Source organism: Thunnus albacares, chromosome 19, assembly GCF_914725855.1.
Source record: "Thunnus albacares chromosome 19, fThuAlb1.1, whole genome shotgun sequence".
Classification (NCBI taxonomy): Eukaryota; Metazoa; Chordata; class Actinopteri; order Scombriformes; family Scombridae; genus Thunnus; species Thunnus albacares.
The window spans coordinates 4621472-4639508 of record NC_058124.1 but is presented as its reverse complement, the minus strand read 5'-3'; the positions used below and the strand labels follow the sequence as shown (position 1 = coordinate 4639508).

Genomic DNA, 18037 nt, shown 5'->3' with positions numbered 1-18037 from the left:
ATATTGAAAGAGCAGGGAGAACGGGAAAACAACTTGAGTGAGTTGGCGAGTTATTCCAAGATGGTTACTCACATTGCTAGCCTTGTAGTCATGCAAGATAAAAATAACTAAAAAAAAAGAGCTTTAAAATAGCTATTTTAATAATGCTACATAGATAACAAGTGAAGGCAGATATGAATAAATTGGAGCTATCAGAAATTCCTGATATCTCTGACTTGGAATTAAAACTCAGGAGACTGACATGAGCCTTTTCCCCAATGTTCCCCAATAAGACATGAGGGCAGCATACACTATTCACTTCACACTCACAGCCAATACAACTAGCTGTGGCTAATATTCTAGCATGCTAATATTTGTGTCAGAGCAGTAAGTCAGGGCTGCCAGCTCTCATGGATTGAGCGTGAGACTTGGTACAGATCTCATGATCTCACACCACACATGCCTTTTCTCACTCTAACTTTCCATCTTTGCTTCCTCTGATGTAAAATTTGTGATTTTTAAGCGAAAGAACAGCAGTTCTTTTTTTTTTTTTTCCAAGTTCAGATGGGCTGAGGCATAGAGTGTAACAAGGTTAAGGCAGCACTTTTCACAGATTCTCAAAGAACGCACTAATCATCATCTGTTTGAACGGAAAGTGTGCAACAACAAATCATTGTTTCACTGTGCGGCTCACTACGTCTATGCTGCAGTCATACTAACGTTATCAACGATGGTAAGCACCTTCATTGAAAACCTCTTATCTCCATGGGATGAACATAGACCTGTTTATGAAATGCCATGCAAATGTAGCCAACAATATGCTTGAATGTGTTGTCTTTTTTTGTGTGTGTGGGTGGTGGAGGTGGTTCAGGGCTTTCAACTACTGACCTCACGGATTTCAGTCATGTTATCTTGACAGGTGCGCAATGGTCATTTGTCTATTTATGAATTCACCAGGTGTGTCTCAGGAACTGTTGGTGTAAAGTTGTAGAGCTGGCCTACGTAGAGCAAGGTTAGTAAAGTTATTGCAGTTATTTACATCATCTGGTGAGCAGCATAGATCTTTCTTATTCTATGTTTTGAAGAAAAATATGCGTGATATCTGGAGTGTATATCAAAAATGCTACCCAACAAACACAAATTAGCAAAAAGAAAAAGTCCTATAAAAAAGGTATTGGTTCATAAGGCCAGAGAGAGGTCGAGTGGGTCAATTTACCACGAGTAATGCTCATTTTATAATGAACAAAAATAAGTACTACTAAAATACTCCCCCCCCCCAACTTCCTCAACCTCACGGGAACAAATTTCACTCCAAGCTGAAGTCAAAAGTTGGCAGCCCTGAGTAAGTGCTCCCAGCCTGTGTGACATGCAAACACAACAACCATACAGTCCATTTTTTGTGCTTGAAAGAAACTAACAAACAAACAAAAAAGCCATCATATTGACTAATTAAGCTAATTAGCTACAGTTAGCTGCTAATGTTAATGCTAATTACACTTTTACAGTGCTGACCATGTAGAAGACTGTCTTTTCTTGCAGGACAAATATCTAAGACAATATAAATTACAACACAGGACAAGTTAACAAGGGCTACTTTGGTGTTGCAGGGCCAGCAGAAACAGTAATGTCCCTATATTACCTCTTCTAGCGTTAGCAGCTAATGTCATACTAACTACTTTTAGCAACTACAGCAGTAATGTTATTTAACAACAAGACAGTGTTGGGTTTTTTAGACTTGCTAGCTTTGTCAACTATAACTCTTCCCAAAACGGGAAGTAAAATCTTCTGACACTGGATTCATCTTTCTATATTCAAATTTTACATTAAAATAAAACAGACCATCTTTACTAGCTGTAACCAGGAAGGAAACCCCATCATATCAGAGGTTGGGTTTGGTATTGAGAAGTGATTTGAACTGGTTCTCAATATATCAAACTGACAAAGAACATGTTTCTTTGAATCTGTTTATTGAATCCTGAAAACCACTCGCCATTTATGAGAAATGACTGTTTATTGAGGCTTAATCTACTGAAAATAAAGACGGGTTTTGCTTTCAACATATTTGGTTTGTTGTCATATTATTTGATTATGACATGCAGACTAATATTGGCTCAGTGAATTGGTCTACTTGTCAGCCTCTGTGGAGGTGACAGAGCTGGCAGTGTTGAGCTCTTTCACAGGGGAGGTTTGCCTCTGTGCAGCTGGGGCTTGTCTGGACGGCCTTGTCACAGTGTGAACATCATGCTACCAAACACATTTCCTCTACAGGAATATTTCTTTTTGTTAGGAATGTAGGACGGGAACGGGATGGAAACAAAAAGATAAGGTCTCACAATATTGTCCTCTTTTCACTAAACCGAACACTCATTCATTTTGTACCTCAAGCTATACAATACATTAACATTTAGCCGTGGCTGAATAGAAATGATGGGCTATTTTTAAAGATGCAGATGTAGAGGGTAAATCTTCCTAATTTCAGTTTAGCCGGGATTTTATTTGCAGAATAGCATTTACCCCACTTCTAGAGCAGACATAACCCTGTGGTGGAGAAGAACGGGTCTTTTAAGAGAAAAAGGAAACGCTAATGCTTTTCTGAAATTGAAAGGTTTTTGTCTGTATTGTTATTTTTTGAATTTATTATAATCACCATCACTGGCTATTGGGTGAAGAATTGTGTGTAAAATTGCAACATGACAAAAGCATGTGTGTATGTAAAAAAAAAAAAAAAAATCACCCTTTATGGAAGGTCACACTTAAAGGAGGTCAACACTACTTTACAGTAAAGCCTGGTGGTTTCATTCTGCATTGTCTATCTCATCACCAGGGTAACAGTTGTCTACAGTGGTCATTAGAAAAGACATTAGAGCAGAACAAGACAACCTTCAGCCTAGTAGAGCACAGGGCTCAAGTAAAAGCCTGGGGGCACATAAGGCTGTTAAGGCCTCTAGCTGGATGAAGAAACACTAAAATACATGCTACTGTACGACTTGTTCTACTACTCCTACATGGCTGCTGTCTGCTTGAAAGGGCATCAGAACTATCACTTGGTGGTGTGAAGGGTGACGTTGGGTATTTACAGTATAAATACACATGATTACGTGCCTGGGTGGTGTGCATTTTTAATGTGGCTGGCCCTGGTGTCTGAGCAAATTACATCACCTGAGTATTTCGGCTTAGAGACCGCAAATATATAACAGAAAGCCTATGTTTCAAACTAGGGCAGTGGAGTTTGAAAAACATGGGTGTTTACCACACAGGGATGGTCTAAAGAAAAGATGCTATTGGTTGCATTATGGGAATTTTAGGATCCAGTGTTGAAGAGCTGAACTGATGCTAGTGACTAAAGGTCACCTGTCTGATCATTCTTTTTTTGTATCTAATTCTTGCCCCAAATTTTTGGAGGTACAATACTAAAATTTCTCTCTTTAAACTTATTAGAAGGAGTTTGCATTTCCTCATTTAACTTCGGTGAAAGAAAGGGGTCAACTAATATTGATTTATTGTTGGCATACATGATCTAAAACATACAAATAGTAAGTGTTTCTCACTGATTTGTATTTGGGGAAAGCCTCTGAAACATCATATTTGACCTATCAAACTCTTCGTTAAAAATGCTGCATTAATCATATTATTTAAACCTGAATTGTGTGTTTTGGCCACTTGGGGGCAGCAGAAAAAGCTGTAAACAACAACATGGACATATTATCACAATTACATCATCATCACACGTTAGCACTTGCAAATTGATACAGCCAGCAAATACCAAGCAACTTCGCAATTCATTTAGAGTCATGTTTGTGTTCACCTGACAGATGTAACTACTATAATCACGCTGCCTCGAGCTGTGTTTTATTCTGTTTTGTTCCAGTAACTCCAGAGCTAAATATCTGGCACCATAACTATATATTTATCTGAGTTGTTTTTTTTGCTGTAAAACAGCTGCCTGTTGCATCTGGCCACAGCACTGATGAGAGCTGTGAGACTGAACCAAAAAAGTAAAGCTGCGGGCTGTAAAACCAAAACAAACAATTCTCTGTGGGTCCATCAGTATGAGCAACAACTTTCACATCATATGTTGTCATTCGCTCAATTTTTACTAGAAAAAGATTGATTAGAGCGGCTCTAAGGTGGGTCAGCACATCTTTAAAGACAGGAAAAGTAGTTTCACTGCAGCTTTTAAAGATTTCAAGTTGAGTAAAACCCCTCAACACCACAATGACATCATTTGTCTGCTCAGACATCTGACTGACTTGCTGCAGTCAGGGATGAACCTCCATCAAATTGGAGGAGGACGACAGTGACCGGTCGATGTCTGATTTTACCTAAGAGGCCAATATTGACAAACACATATATCGGTCCGACCCTGGTTGGTTTGGGGTGGAGTATCAGCAGCAGCATCCAAGCTTAGGACAGTGCTGGCTCCATCCTGCAGTGCCACAGAGGGAGTTTCTGGGCACTGTGCCACCTGTCAGAGGAGAGAAAACACAGGCAGTGTCCTCCTCAGCATCCCAGTGGTCCTGGGCTTCACATATGGCCCTTAAACACCACAGAGACAGCAGAATCTGTCACTGCCGCTGCCTCCTACAGTACAAGGTGGTTTTTACCAAGTCAGCCTGTAGTACTTAATGACCTCAGAGATGCATTATCACTGTCTGTTAAAAATACTGGATTGCATGTTTGATTTGAAACATGTCTGTTGGAGTGCATAGGTTCAGTGAACAGTGAGTAAAGAAGAAGACCCTTTTCATGCATTTCCACACAGTGGACTGTACCTGACTGTAAAAATAACAGCTTGTCTGGATCTAGAAGGTTGATGTGTACCTTTTTGCATGAGTACGTGTGTGCATGTGTGTGTAAGCCCAGCCAATAAATCCCAACATATAACTATAACCACAGGTCCCCTTGCCTCCCTGCAGACGCCCAGCCACAGACAGACCAGAGACCCCCCTCCAACGTACAACCACCAACCAGAACGGAACAGATGCCCCTCTCAACCTCAACCTGCCTCGATGGCCACAGAAAACAGCAATGTGACCAACACATGGTAGGCTACGGTGCCGCAATTTAAAGAGTCCACAGAGAGAAATAGCTATCTGAGCTTTAAAAAATGTCTGAACAAAAAAAGGCTCTGCTTGCTGGAAGACCTGACTTCCCAACAGTAGACCATGTTGACAGATGTTGTGCAGAGCTCAGCTGTGGTGGGTGGTGCAAGTTCAAACCAGACTACCTATTGCTCCAATAACATACTAATTCCATGTATGTACAAATGTGCCTTTATGAACCAAAGAGGCCTGTCTGTGTGTTCAAGGAGCAAGAATTAAGATTTTTACTGTGCACCACAGCACTGTGACCATAATACACCTACCAAGCAACTACAGTTTTGAGACACTCCCAATCCTACACACCATGGCTAATACATTTCATTTTTCAAGCACTTCATTATTTCAAAGCACTTTGTAGTGATATATTACTTGTTTTGTTGGATTTCTTGTTTTTAATATGTACTCAGGCAGGGTCCTCACTAAAGGGAAATTAAACCAAAATACATCAGATTTAAGGTCAGTCATAATATACGTCCACAACATAGAGGGTTATGAGCCAGTGTGCCATTGTGACAATGACTGGAAACTAGAGGAAACAGCTACCCCAGATAAGACTTCAGGAAGTCGTCACTTCCGGTTAAGAAACAGTCTGGCACATAACCCCCGAAAAAGTGCAGCTTGTCATTTCTACACTTTGTTTTGTGTATGGATTTAACAAATGAGATGTTAATTAGCGAATTATTTTAGAGGTCCTTGAGGGTGCTTTTTGTTACCTTTTGATAGAGCCAGGCTAGTTGTTTCTACCAGTATTATCTTTATGCTAAAGTAAGCTAAGCTAAACTAAGCTAAACTAAGCTAAGCTAACCTAACCTAAACTAAACTAAGCTAAGCTAACCTATACTAAGCTAGGCTAAGCTAAGCTAAGCATCTCCTGTCTCCAGCCTCATAGTGAGTGGACAGATATAAGAGTGGTATAGATCCTCTCATCTAACTCTCGGTAAGAAAGCAAGTACTGTGAAATTGGGGCTAGTTGTCTGATGGGACTCAGAGTTCTGTCAATAATATATTTTCATTTACTTATTTTTGCTTTTAAAAACATTAATCTTTGTTGCGTGTATTTTATTTTCAACCAAATGCGTGTCTTTTATTTTCAATCAAATGTAATTCAATATCATATATAAATACTGATAAATGATTCCTTTTCCTCGTCAAATTTCACAGGAGGTTGAGCGCATCAACGTATTGAGCAAGGACCACCAAAGCGTTAACCAATCCCTTAACACTTTCAGTCTATCATGCTCCACATACTGATCTGCACGGGTGGTCCACCACCAAGGCACTATTTTGAGCCAGGAAAAACCCTGCTTCCAGGCCACTGGAAGCTCTGCCAGAGACTGGCTGATGTTGTTGCAGTTCCTTGGTCAGCAAAACAGGCTGATAAAAGTCGATACTTCATGGCTTAAATTATGAAAACAGCAGAGGAAAGGATTTGAATAACTAGCTATATGCTGTACATGTGACTTCGACAAAGTTCTGATCATAGTAGTGTTGCCGTAAAAACCGAAGTATTTTTGTTTGACAGCATTCATAGAAATCCTGGAGATTCCTTTTCTGCTTTTCAAACCTCCAAAAACCCAATTTAGATACTATACCTTAACCAAGGGTAATCACTCTATAAATAAAAATTGTGATATGTTGATATTTACAGACAGGGACTCACTGACAACGGGTTCATTTACAGAAAAGTATAATTTTAGACCAGCGGCAAACCCAATTGGGAACAAGGAAGTAGGCACAAAGAAGCGAAGAATGGGCGGCATTGTGCGAGTGAAGAGAAAACAAGTTGAAAATGTTGAGAGGAAATGCTAAATATAGGAAAAATGACCAGCCGCTCCCTATATTTGTCCCCACATCTATGTTAAGCTGTTTCTGCCAGTGTTTGTGGTTTCAGGGTGTGAGTGTGGGTTTCGGTAAGGCTGCTGAGTGAAACTGTGACACCATTTGCATACACTCATCACCATCATGATGACAAAGGCATACTGCTTAAGGCTACACCTGCAGTGTAGATGACTAGCTACATCTTGTAAGACTGTGTGAATCAATATTCTGGACTTCTTGGAGCCAGGAAGTAAACAAGATTCATACAGTACACTTCTGAGGAAAAGAATCCCCCTTGAGACTGTCTCTGAAACAGTAACTGGACCTGATCATTCACAATTCTCTGTTGAACTGCTCCAGACTTTATTGGTGATGACATCAGAGGGGACTTTCCATGTCTGGTTTCTGGCTCTGTCATATCAAACCGCAAATATTTGGAGTGTACTTAACACATTTGGGATTAAATGGAATTGCAAAGAAAAGATATTTGAAAATCTAACAAAAAATGGTTTATATAGGAAGTCGTTGAATGGAAAAGTTACCTTATGAAGATGTGAAAGTGATGACTGGGTATCGTCTAAAATATTTTGATGCCAGTACAATACGATACCTAAGTTTCAGTTCCAATACCAAGCAATACTTTTTAGATATCTTACAACAACAAAACCCTTTTCTCTGAGAAAATAATCCCAAATCAAGGTTCACTTACTATCCTTTTCACAAACTTCATCAACAGATGGAGTTTGTTTGGTTGGATGTGTTGGAGCTTGAGATGGATCTGTTATGATGAAATGTCAAAAAATGTATCTTTTTTTTTAAGTATTGAGGTTCCACACTCAGTCTCAGATACCTCTGTTTTAAAATTCAAAATGAGCATCTAATGACGGTGGTTTGGCTTTGGTATGAAGAGTCAGGGTCTGAAGTTGAGATGTCATGAAGATGTTTCAAACCAAATCGTTACCAGTATCGGACTGGTGAGAGCACACAATGCATCAGTGCATGAAAAGAGCCAGGTAGAAATGCTAAATCAGGAAGCTAATGGAAACCAGTGAATAGCTGATAACAACCACATGCAAAGTCTTCACAGGAGCCTGAACGTGTGCAGCAGGCAGTAACTCTGCATGATGTGATATAACTCAGATGGATCAATACTAACACAGTTGAGCCTGATGCATCTGGCTGGGCTGTACGCTGGGTTAAGCGGGATACAGAGTACAAAATAGTACATCCAAGCCTGCTTTCAAGTAGCGGAAGAAAAAAAAAGTCGCTGACCTTTTGTGCATCTACTTCATTAAGACACAGTTCATTTCAGAGGCCAGCATGCCAATTTTTGTAGAAAACACAGCTAGATAAAAAAAAAACCATCCAAATACAGTCAGCTTCTCTTTTTTTCCTTGAGCTTTAAACCAATCTGCTTGGATCTCAAGGTGATGTAATGCAGGGAGAGAGCAGCCATATGTTCTCTTATTTCACTAACAGTGAATCGACACACAGGGATGAGGCAGTCTGCCAAAGAGCCCGCCTATCCAGGAATCTATATCATCCACACAGAGAGGCAGGGAGAAGCTAGTCTTACTGTAGGCACCGGTAATATTTTGACACACACTCGCGATGCAAAGCAATAATTGGGACGTTCCTGCCGATGAGGTCTACCTGTAGGTATCAGCTGAGTCAGCAGTAGCTCTGCGTGAAAGCAGGCTATCTACCAGGGCTGCAGTCTCTATCACAGGAGCATCATGGATAAAAGACCTACTGTGGGACAAATCCAGAAAAACAGATACAAGTGCTGTTATATAACAAAAGCCTGCGGTCTAGTACCATATAGTTCTCCCTCTGCTCAGAGAAAACACAACCTTGCAACAATGACAATGTCAACAGGAGTAAGCAGGAGACAGGAAGGGACACAGTATGGTGTGGACGTCAGTGTGATGTTCCTCTCACACTGTGAATGTCTCTGCACTGAGTTAAAGCTGCGCCAATCAGTATGAATGCACCCAAATCAACAGATACATTGCTCTGATTTTCATAGAGCTTTTTTAGCATCTTTTAGCTCATTGTTTTGGTTTTACAGCCTGCATCTTTACTGTTTTGTCAGCCTCAGCAGTTGATGGAAAGCAAAACAGAGGTAAAAGAGAGTTTATGTTGGACTTGCGTTTCCCGGTAAACAGAAGTGCATCTCAGACTGAATGCTAATGTTCCATGTCTGCTGGATATGCAAATAGGCGACTGTTTGCTAACATTAACAAATTTATAAGGTGATGATATGTTAGTGTTGTGTCTACAGCTTGTTGCAGCACTGCCCCCGCATCGCCAAAAAATTAACTATTGCAGCTTTAAGAATTATGACTGAAAGTTTCAAGTGTGAATCAACATCTATAGGATTTTGACATCAGATACCTTTTAGTATTATTTAGTAAATTTGAACAGTTTGTATCCACTGTATTCTCCGAAAATTATATTTAGTATATTTTTCAACATTTTTTCTTAAAGATCACTTTTGGATGTGTTTTAAGAAATATAGAAATGAAAATGGTTGTTCCACAAAAAAAACAAAAAAACAAACTACTGGTTAGAAATTCTTAAAATGACATCTCCTCCTTCTACCTCATTGAAAAATCTATGAAAATGTGATTTTTTTTTATTTCAAAAGTTGTTGCAAAACTTCTGAACACAAATCTTCTACTTCAGTCCATTCTCAGTGTTTGTGCAAAAGAGGCTCAAATCTTCACATCCCGCTTGTGTGTTTATAGTAATGATATGTTATAGGCGTATGTTCTTATTATTAATGTTATACAAGTTCCTTTGTGTTTTCAATTGTACTGATTTATTATATCTGCTCTTTTCTTTATTTTGTAAAGCACTTTGAGCTGTGTTTCTATTATTATTATTATTAAGCCTATGATATCACTCATAGTAAGAATATGCAGGAGCAATAATCAAACATTCATGCATGTTTGTTCTGATTACATTACAACCCTTTGTAATAAAGGGCCAGTCTCAACATTGTGTAATTCAATTTTTCAAGGAAGCAAGGACATCTTTGGACATGAATGTGGATGCATTTTGAGCGTGTGTGTGTGTGTGTGTGCATGTGTGTGTGTGTGTGCATGCGTGTGCGTCCACTAGGTGATTTGTGAATGAGACTGCAGCTGACAGGCCTTCTGCCTGACAGGCTGCTCTCTCCACAGGGGTCACAGAAACCAGAGGCCCTTCCACCTCGCAGAGCAAACCAAGCTGGGTCCATACGCTCGCCTCCAGGGTCACTGACGGCATCCAACCCCTTCCAGCAGAGGGCTGCAGCTCAGCCAAGGGCCTAACAACTCGCAGCGAGCGCACACATGCTCTGATTCCCATGCACCTCACACATACACACACACACGCACTGCATGTAAACACAACACTTAACACCCGAGCATACGGCGTTCACAAAGCACACGTGCAAGCTTTTGTGCCAACACGTTTTCCTGTGCACAAGCACATGGTAAAGCAAACGCGTAGGCAAGGATGTAAACGCACACACAAACACACACAGGCAAGTGTATTCTTTCATTAACAAGGATGAGAGTCAATTTCCGCTCCCGTCGACTTAGGCTGGTTGCCGACAGAGAGGAAACCTGTTTGCTTACGGCGGTTTTGACATTTAAGCTTGTGCCTCTGCGGCTGGGGGAAGTCCTCCTGATGGATGACCAGGGCCACCCTGGGGTCCCTTCCTGCATGACTAGCTGGAATGTTATCACCCTTATCAATGCATATATGTATGTGCGCGCACTACACATTCTAACTCGCATGTGAGCACTGGTTACATGACACATCTTAAATCATAAACACGAGGTTTTGCACCAGGAATCTGTGATTTATTACTGCTGTAGTCACTTAGACTTATAAAATGGTATTTTTTCAGGTTTGAGGCAAGGACATGGAGTTGATGATATATTGCACTGGGAGGAGATTTGTTCCAATAAGTGTAAAGCAAGCTCAGCATTATGTACTGTAACCACTTTGGGAAATGGTGAATGGTCATTTCCTACTTCCTATTTTTACTGTATTGGATGGTCAAAATGAATGTTGTGATTTCCTGAAATTCTTAAGACCGTGAGGACGCCTTGGACACATACGAATTGACCTCATTCACTGATACTATTTCAAATTAAAGTTAGAACACTGAAAGTTGGTATTGAATGTATGGAGCTTATTTTTTAAGAAGCAAGTTTACTGGAAAGTTTCTCAAGGAGCCGCTACAACCTGCAGGGCGACGGCCACGTGGCCATCAGGGACAGTGATGCCAACTGTTTTCAGTGGGAAGTGGCTAAAGCCTGCAGGAAAAGTGGCTAGATTATGTCATGTGCTAATCTGCATATCTATGACATCATCATTACATACATCCAAAGAAAATTAAGTTAAATTAAACTAAACTGACTGCAACTATTTCATTAGCTATTTTTTTTTGCAAGCATCTCCTCGATGTGCATCTAAATTTACTTCTAATAATAGAAAGACCTTTGTTGCATCCTCTGTCATCATCTGCTGTTGCTATCTAAATGAAGCAAATTGGTAAAGTTTTTTTTTTTTAATATAACTAACAGTACCCAGCCCTTGTGTTTACATGGTTAACACCGGAATGAACTGAAACCTCTTTTTTCTCATGTATTCTCAGTCATCTATACATCTCAGTCTGTCCTGAAAGGGTTCAGACTGGCAAACTCATGAAGGATGATGCCACATGTTCTCCTGGGTAAATATATTTCCACTCCCTCACCTGGAGAGGTGTTCATTTGATGTTTCAATAAAGTTCAGGCTGTTTATTTGCTCGGCATTTCCTCCCTTCGCTAAGCGTCTGGAAGAGCGATATGAACATCAGTGAAGCTCTACAGATACAAGTGTCCTCACATTTCACCTGCTACCAAGGACACTGTAATGACTGACAGTTGAGGGATGAGGTGCCCGCTGGTGACTCCGTCAGAACGAGCTGCATGAATATCAATGTTGTCCTCACCCGGCTCTACTGCCCTTGGCCGAACAGAGAGACCTTTGACAGGACCGTAGCAAAAACTGAGAGTGTATGCCATTTCATGATGCAACAGCTCGCCCTGGGACTTCAGGACACACTCTGAGACTCTGCACACCGCATAAATGTTTACCGTACCACCACTGTATGTGTTATGAGCCGGGCAGCATCGACTGTGAGACTGGTTGTCTTTTGAGCTCTGTTGCTTATGTCCAGTGTCAAGAAACCACACACACACCATTCTGGCTCCAGTGGCAAACACAGTGAAAGCCATTTGGGCTCCGGGCCTATCAGTGCCACAGTGAGGCCATTATCCTCCCACTTTAGCACCCATGACTACATCAGGCTTGACAGAGGCAACGCTAACCTACAGGGATCCATAACAAACTAATAGGAATCACAGTACATAATGGCGATGACGGTTTTGTTTCTGCTTGATACACTGGAAGTCACATCCAAGAGCTTGGTAAGTCGCTCTGGATAAAAGTGCTGGCAAAATGCCTTACAGCAATATTTGCTACTCCTCATTGTTTACTGATATAAAACAATAATGATTCAACCTGTATCTAGTAAACCAGAGCTTTTCTATTGGCTGTTTTCAACACTTTATGTCTGGTCTTTTGTGGGAAAAACGTGCATTTAATTTTTTCTGTTTCAGTGCAACAATAATAGTCGATGCAATAGTCGAATTGGTGGTACAGAGTGAAAAAAGCACCATCAACAGAAACTCAAACATCATCAACCAAAAATCCAAGGTTACACAGGTTGTCTCTGGGAAATACAATGAAAACCACTACAACAATGAGAAATAAACAACAAAAATGGATAAAAAAAAGTGAAACAGAAAATGACAAGTTGCATAGTAATTCTTTAAAGGGATGTTCCAGTCCTGCACTTCCATAAAACTTAGGGACTCACAAAAGTCGTATCAAAGGTTAAAATCAACAAAGCGGAGGATATCCTGACTTTTAGTTCAAAGTAGTGGCTCAAGCTAACTAGATCCTACAACTCCCATAATGCAACTCAAGATTGACATTTGTTTGACATCATATTTTTTTCAGATTTTTGAAAAAGCTCCCTTCAGAGCGACAGGAGAGAGTATCCAACTGTTTTCACAGACTGACTGGTACTCCTCACGGCCACCGAGCTTGATGTGTAAAATTGGTGGAGTGACCCTTTAAATATGTACATGTTCATGGTACAACAGGCAGATTTGTGACACAAGGAATATATTCTGCTTTTAAAATGTTGAGCTGTGCTTTCAAAAACATACATGAGGTCAATGTTTCCCTGACAAGCCGTCCGACAACAACAAAATAACAGGAGCTGCCTCCTGTTCATCATGTGGGTGAATGATTGATGCAGGTACACAGCATCAAACTTGACTGATGGGACATACACTCGCAGACTGTTATGTCCCCTGTGCATCCTTCCTGGGATGAGGTGAAGGACAACGGCGAGGCAAGAAAAATGATAATAAACAACCACGGTCACAGCCACTGGCTTTTCCACTGAGCCTTTGAGGACAGAAATTCCCTGTCGAGGAGGACACGGTCTGACAAGAGAATACCAAATATCTGGACAACATGACACAGAGAGGCAGCTCAGGTTCCTTTTGGATTCAGAAAAAGCAGGACTGATGATGATGAGATGATGGGGATGAAGAGTGCTTCATGTTCTGCAAACACAAAACCTTGACTATAAAAATTCAATGAAATCACTTCATTAAGGAGTGAGTCATTATGCGTATCTGTGATGTGTGATGCGTTGCTACTTCCTATCAATATGTTTAACTTCACATAAACTAACTATTGCACATTTCAGATTTTATACTTAACAAGTGTATGTTTTATTTTGGTATACTATATATGGTTGCATTGATTAGTTGATTATTCGATTGGTCGCCAACTATTTTGATCACTTAATTGTTTGGAATCAAAAAATTTCCAAATTCCAGCTTCTCAAATGTGAGTATTTCCTGGTTTCTTTAGTCCTCTATGACAGTAAACTGAAGATCTTCGGGTTGTGGACGTCAACATGGACTTTAGGGAACAGTGATCGACATTTTTCACCATTTTCTGACATTTTGTGGACCAAACAACTAATCGCTTAGTCAAGAAAATAATAGACAGATTAATTGATAATGACAATCATTAGTTACAGCCCTAATACTATTACGATAATGAAGTGGATGTCTGGTTACTGTATGCCACCCTATTATATCAGCTATGTCCTCTGTGATCAATCAACTCAATTACAAATCATATTTAGTACGTAACTCGATGAGACAGCTTTTCTGGTTCCAGGTTTTCAAACATCTGTCTGTGTGAGAATTTGCAGATTTTCTTGTTTTATATCATTGTAAATGAAATATGCTGCAAATATGTCATATAATATAATACATAAAAATAATGCAAAGACATCAGTTGGGCTCTGAGAACTCATGACAGTCTTTTTTCCCCCATATTTTATCATTTTAATGAGCCAAACACATGATCAATAGATGAATCAATAATGAAAACAAGCATTATTTACATCCATGACCATTGCTCTTCTGCAGCTTGATAACAGGAGATTTATCACATTGATCAAATCCTGAACACTCAGACAGACATTGCTCCACTTTGTGCCCAGAAATGTGATGTGCCTTTGGAGAGTTAGCTTATTCTAAATCTTGTGATAAACCAATCACAATCACATGGAGAAAATGAAAAATACCCCGTTGTATCAAGTGTCTTTGCAGCAAAGCGATGTTGCAAGCTACAGCTGTCCTCAGATGCCCTCTAATCCAGCCGGCATCATTGCAATGAGGAGTGTTTTGGGGTTGCAGAGTTGATCTGTACAGTAGGTCATTTTCTTGCTCTTTGTAAGCGCATCCTCCACTACATTCTGTTTTTTTATTTTTTTTATTTCATGGGGTAAAAATATACCGAAATAACATGGGACGTTAAAGCTTATCCACTTGGCCGCTGACATCCAGATCAACCCACCAATTTAAGCTAGGTTGTGATTATGTAATATTATTGGCGATTTGATCCTGCGGCCCTGAACGGAAATGTTTCTCACGCATGATGTCATGTTGAATTCCTTGCAGCAGGTTCTGCAGAAATGTCCGAGCAGCCGGGAGGCATCATGCAGGCAGTGTGGCAGCAGACAGGTTAACTACGTTTTCTGATGCTGCACGGGCGAACAGCAACGCCAGAGTCCGTTAAACAAATCACACATTTTAGAGTAAATACGCTTCTCAACAAGCTGCGTATATTAAATAACACGAATAACGGTGTTTCCTGAATATTGATGGTCCCTTTGTATATTCGGCATTCAAAAATTCAGTGAATGTGCCAAAAAAAACCCCCACAACATTTGTCAATGATATTCCTCTAAAACACATGTGGACGGTGACTGACTGGAGTGAAAAAAAAAAGAATTTTAATAAAAGAAGTGTTGGTGGCACCTTTGCGCCAAAATACCAATCATTTAAAAAAAAACATCTGAAGTCATGTTCTTAACAGACATGCGCGCTCGCAGCAGAATTGATCAAACATATTGAAGGGCCAGATTTTTTGAATGGAGCCTGGCTACAAACGGGGTTCGTAGCGCTGATGTAGCCCAGTGCAACAAAACAGCCAATAACCATAAGCCCTGACCAAAGAAGACACACACCTGTGTAAAACTGCCTCATTTGGGGGATTTTAAATGGAGTAGCTGGAAACAAGCGGTAGCTGCTATTACAGCTGGCACAACATACCGCAGCAGCAGTACAACACAGTGTCTATTAACAGAGCACCTGGGGCACACTACTCCAGTTTTTCTACATAATGCCACACACCGACCGAACCATACAGTCCAGCCACTAAAATCAGCGTCAAGCTAAAAGGAACATCACACTCCTAAATTAAGTGTTTCCAAAATAAAACTGCATCACAGGAACAAGCATCTCTACTCTGTTTCAGCTCAGTTCCGCTCTGTGCTTTAAAGCAGAGTATTTGAACATCACCTCTGCTGCTCTACACGCCCAACTGCAAAAATATAATTCACGCTCGAGGTTTATTTTGAAGGTGAAATCCCCAAACTTCCTGTCTTGTTTTGTCAGACTCTGGCTGACTTGCCGCAGATCACCTCCTCCTCCTCCACCTCCTCCTCCTCCTCCCTGTCACAGACAATGAATGAAGCCAGTTTTGGGGAATGGACAAGCCCAGGACCAGTCTAACATGTTAGCCAAAAACATTACAGAAAAAGGACAACATCTCCTCTTAGCTTTGGCTATGCTATTCGTTAGCTACATTTTATCTTCTCATTCTGATCAAATAGCGACAAGAAAAAACATGCTAAATGATATTACCCGTCCTACCACAGCATGTAAAAATGTTGCCGTTAAAACAAAGCTACGTATTATGTGATAATATATCCAACATTGCCTCACTGACACCGTGTACGAGCTTACATTACCTGCAGGATGCTCAACTTCACTTCTCTGCGGTGCGGCCACAAGCTTCACCAGCTGCATCAAGTCAGCCGAGGTTCATCAAGACCAGACAGGAAATGTTCACATGTGGCCTTCAGAGTAAAGGCGGAAACGTGAGCCTTGGAGTTGTTGACAAAACTGTGGGCACGACGTTAAGTGCAACTCGAATACTGAATATGTGAATTGTCCGTCTTTGAGTCCACATATAAACTTTAAGCACTGTTGAAAATACAACCACATTCAACTTGACCCTGTATTAAGGTCATCATGTTTTAATAGCTAATGGTAGACCGGAAACGCCCTATTTAATTCTCGCTAGCTTGACACTGGCATCTTCAGCAACACCTCATACAACACCCCTCAAATAACAGTAATTATGCTCATTTTTTTTACAACACCTCCAGCTTCTGTTATGTGTCTCTCCATCCTGTCAGACAGGTCTGTCACTATCTTCATATCAGACTGTTACACACAAGTTGTTACCGGCTGTAATTACTAAGCACTTCAGTCCAGATGCTCTGATGGTTGTGGGACGAAATGAATCCTCTTGAAAGTTGATGCTGCAATTTGCCAACGCGCCAGCATCACTGCTGTCATTGTCCGGTATAGAGAAAACACAGCACTTCCGGCCATACCTTTTTTAAAGGGGCAGTCCACCCCAAAATCAAAAAGACATATTTTTCCTCTCACCTCTGGTGCTATTTATCCATCTAGCTCGTTTTGGTGTGAGTTGCCAAGTTTTGGAGATATGGGCCATACAGAGGTCTGCCTTCTCTGGAATACAATGGGACGGACGGCACTTGGCTTATAAAAAAAAAAAAAGGAAAGAAAATTTTTTTTGAAAATCTCCACAGACCTTCTTGTAAGCAATTTCATGTAAGAACTATTTTCTTTCTTAACTACACCCGTCTCACCACACAGAAGAAAGCTACTCATGGTTGGTGGGTGTAGTTCGGGAGAAAGATAATAGTTCCTACATGAAAATGCTCACAACAAGGTCTGTGGATTATCTTGAGTAAACGAGTCTTGATTTATGACATAAATTGTTTTTGGCACTTTGAGCACCGAATGCCATCCAGTTCCATTGTATTGGAGAGAAGGCAGACATGTCTATGGCCGATATCTCCAAAACTCAGCAACTGACACCAAAACAATCTAGATGCTTAAATAGCATTTAAGGGCTGAACTGTCCCTTTAAAACAAAAAATGACTAGCCTTCAATAGCAAAGAGAAAAATAAAAGAGGGATTTGTAATCAAATTAAAAATAATGTCCTCTACTTTATAATAAAATATAACCATATGTTGGGCGGCACACATACACATTGGGGGATACAATGACAATACAGTTTAAATGACAGAAAACTCAAGTCATTCTAATCCCTTTAGTCTATTAATATAATAAATAATTTGTTTTATAATGGCATGAATGATGATAATGAATAAAGCAGATACATAATGGTCACATCGGGTCCATAAGTCACATTTCTGCACCGTTGTCCTGAAAGCAAACTCACCTAAATTCCGGCTTGAATGTCTAATTCAGGCTTGACTACTGCCAGCAAAAGAAAATCTGGGAAACCTTAATCTTAATTTAAGGATAACATAGTCACACAAACATTTTATGGTTGTTATTATTAGTACCACTATTGTTTTATCTGTGAATATTA

At 40.3% G+C, this 18037-nt stretch overlaps 1 protein-coding gene across 1 annotated transcript in view; it reads right to left on the bottom strand.

Annotated features, from left to right (window-relative positions):
- hivep3a (HIVEP zinc finger 3a) overlaps positions 1-16452 on the bottom strand; it is a 36355-nt gene extending 19903 nt beyond the window's left edge. Inside the window, exon 1 of the mRNA XM_044336381.1 lies at positions 16354-16452. The gene's annotated coding sequence lies outside the window, so the exon portion shown is untranslated. The remainder of the gene's footprint in view (positions 1-16353) is intronic.
- Between the last annotated feature and the right edge of the window lie 1585 nt (positions 16453-18037).